Consider the following 3,300-nt stretch of genomic DNA (forward strand, 5'->3'; position numbering starts at 1 on the left):
GCGGGGCGTCTCCCGGGCCAGGGCGCTGTCTGAAGGGCTGCCTTCCCGGGCAGGGCGGGTGTGCAGGGGCTGGGTGTTCATTTTCTTCGGATTGTGGCTGTTCCTGTGACTGACCTGCCTGCCCAGGTGGAAAGCAGGCAGGCAGACCTGGTTCTTGGCTAAAGACGAGAAAGCCCAGCCAGATAAGAGAAAAGGAAGCAGTCCTCTGTCCGCCGCGCTGGCGGCTTAAGTCTGTGCACGCTCCGTGCTGTCCGCCCGCCGGCCGAGGGATAAAGGCAGCAAGAGTCCTCCGGGGTCTCCGGATCCCGACGTGCTCCTCAGGGAGGGCAGGGAGGTGGGGCGAGGGAGGAAGTCCAGCCCTTCCCGGCAGACCGAGGGCGCTTGGAGCGGAACGCCTTAATCCCCACCTACTTCTCTGGTGCTCACGGGCAAGCACAGATAGAAGGGGGAAAAAAGAACAGGGGAGGAGAGAGAGGCGTGGGGAAGGAAGAGAACAACTACGAAAGCATCACCTCCAGAGAACTCTTGGCAGTCTTGCTGGTGGAAGTCATCCTGCTGTTCCTGGCACTTCTGCCCTCAGGGCAGCCAAGGCCACTGGCATGGTTGTCTAGGAGACCCCGGGGACCCAGGGTCCCAGGCTGCCCCTCATCTGTCCTCTGCTGAACAGATGGTGGCCGGGGATGCGGCCTCCCGCACACAGCAACAGCCCAAGATGCCGGGTCTGGGGCCACTTGAGCGGGCTGTCTGCTCCAGGGACCTAAGCAGCAGGCTCTCGTCCACCCGTGAAGTCAGGAGTTCCTGGCTGCTGATTCATTCCTGCCTGTGATCCCGCTGGGCCGGGCCGGGCTGTGGTGCTGCCGGCTGCCAGAGGGTGTGTGCGCTCACAGAACCGCAGCGGAGGGCTTTGTCTACAGGCTCCTGGGCTCCACGCCGCCTGCTGCCGGCCGCTCCACAGTCCTTGCTCACTCTCATAATGCCTGGCCCTCCCCTCCTCCTCCCCTCCTCCCCTCCACGCTCAGGAAATACATCAGGGATCGGACATCGAAGCAGAGGCTGCTGCTGCCGTCACCGCCGAGGGAGGACACAGCAGCACAAGCAGCCGAGCAAAACGACAGATTTCCCAACATCCGACATTGGCCCACACCCGCCAGCGCAAAGGGCAGGAAGGGATCTCAGGGAGGGTAGAGAAGAACATTCCTATAGTTCTGGCTGGCAGTTCCTAGGACGGCCAGAGAGGGGACAGAGGAAGGTCACCCACTGCCCAGAGGACACAGCCCAGGGGTTAAGGAATGACTGTGCCTCTCTGCCAAGAGGCATCACAGGAATCACAAAAACAGCGACCAAGTAAGGACGTGACACCTGATACTCCTCAGGTGAGCGCACCGAACAGCACCGAACAGCCCGGAGCGACTTTCTCCGCTGCGGGAGCACAGGGAGAAGCCCCTGAGCAGGCTGCCCACAACCTGAAGGAGGGCACCCGAGGGGCGGCACCGGGGACCCGGGGAAGCCAGGACCAAGTCCAGCTGTGGAGACAGGAAAGGTAACATGTGCAGAAAACACCCAGGGACCACATGCCACCTCTCAGCATGCTGGGGACTGCACCCAACAGGCTGCTGCTGGCCCTGGCGCAGGGGAGCAGGCATTTGGCGGCTACTCGACAGTGAGAATGGCTGGTAAAAAGAAGAAAGCCAAGCGGTCTCTTCCGCTTGACAGAACAAAGCCAGAGTGGCCTGGCCAGCGGGCAGGCTCACCCCCCTGGACTCGTGATGTGGGGTGAGCTGGAAACGACGTCTGTCAGGGGATTCAGGTAACTGGCTCCAGTGCTGGCAGCTCAGGGGCTCACGGCAACAGGACTGAGACCCGAGTGCCACAGAGGTCTCGCCGGGCAATCCCACGCTCAACTGAGGGCTGGCTGCTGCAGGGGCTGCTCCCCCAGCCAGGCTGGCAAACCCGAGCCCAGGCCCTTCTCTGGGATCCAGAGGCCCAAGGACAACCTGCACCCCGATACTGACCATCAAAATAAACCAGAACCCTGCTCTGGGCCGAGGCCTGGTGCTCCCTGGGGTCCTGGCGAAAGCCCCCTCCTGACCCTCAGACAGAAAGCAGAGTGCCGGGCAGGCTGAGCCCACCCTCCACACGTCACGCCTGGCAGGGGCCGGGCACGTGGGCGGGGATCGGTCGCATGGTGGACACGCTGTCCCGGTGGCACCCTCGGGAGCCTGCCTTTGACATCCTAAGCTGGGGTATGAGGATGAGTCAACCCGTGAGTATGAAAGCAAGACCGTGTTGGGATCCAGGAACCTAGGGGGGTAGCGGGGCCAACCAACTCCCACCACTCACATGGGTCATGGGGGCAAGAACCGGCCGGGCAAAGGAAGGGCTCTGCGCGCCTCCAAGGACAAGGGCTCCTCTGTTTCCAGAGGTGCAGCCGATCTCCCGACGGAGCCACGCCGAGGTGACTGCACAACCAAGCTCTCAAGCACCCGGAGGTGGGGCCCCTCTGATACAGAGGGTGCAGGAGCAAGACTGGCCTCAGCTGAACTGTCAGCCACCCATCCCTGGAGGGGCCCACCCATCCCTGGCAGAACTCTGAAAGGGCAGTGGTGTTGGTCTCAGCCCTGAACTTCTGTCCCTCAGACACCTGGCCCTTGGTCAGGCCTGCACACTACAGCCGAGCGCAAGGCTGCAGGCCCGAGAGCAGCAGGTGCCTGCAGACAAGGCCACAAGCCAGAGAGCCCCTCTGTGGACCCTCCGCAACCCAAGACAGACACAGACAGACCAAAGCCAGCTGGGCCTGCTGGAACCCAGGGAAGCAAGGCTGCTGGAGGGAGGGCGCCCCGGAACCCAGTCTGAGAATGGTGTGGAGACAAGCCGGGCTGATGCCCCTCCTCTCTAGGCTTCTCCGGACGCGTCGGCAGTGGTTTCAGGGGTGGAAGCAAGCACAGCCACTGTTCATTGAGTGTCTCTAGCTCGAGTATTTGCACACATCACTCAGTCCCACAACCTATGTGTAGGGACTGTTAGGCCAATGGCGGGAGTCGGGGCTCAGAGAGCCTAGTGGCTTGTCTGAGACACACGGATCTAGAATCATGATTTGAACCCAGGACGGGGCCCTAGGCCTGTACTCCCTCCACAAGCCCAGGCCGCAGCAGGTCCTTTCTCCCCAACGTGCACACGCACCCCACCCACCAGACTTCCCAGCAGGGCCAGGGGCCCACGAGGAACCGAGGTCACTTGGTGCTAACAGGTCAGCCCTGGATGGAGCCTCTGAGCAAGCGAGGAAGCCTATCCCTTCGGTGC

At 62.5% G+C, this 3,300-nt stretch overlaps 1 protein-coding gene across 3 annotated transcripts in view; it reads right to left on the reverse strand.

The window, feature by feature from the left end:
* ANKS1A (ankyrin repeat and sterile alpha motif domain containing 1A) overlaps positions 1-3,300 on the reverse strand; it is a 102,887-nt gene that overhangs the window by 34,674 nt on the left and 64,913 nt on the right. The gene's annotated exons all lie outside the window — the stretch shown is intronic.

The sequence above is a fragment of the Myotis brandtii genome, unplaced genomic scaffold (assembly GCF_000412655.1).
Source record: "Myotis brandtii unplaced genomic scaffold, ASM41265v1 scaffold687, whole genome shotgun sequence".
NCBI classification, from domain to species: domain Eukaryota; kingdom Metazoa; phylum Chordata; class Mammalia; order Chiroptera; family Vespertilionidae; genus Myotis; species Myotis brandtii.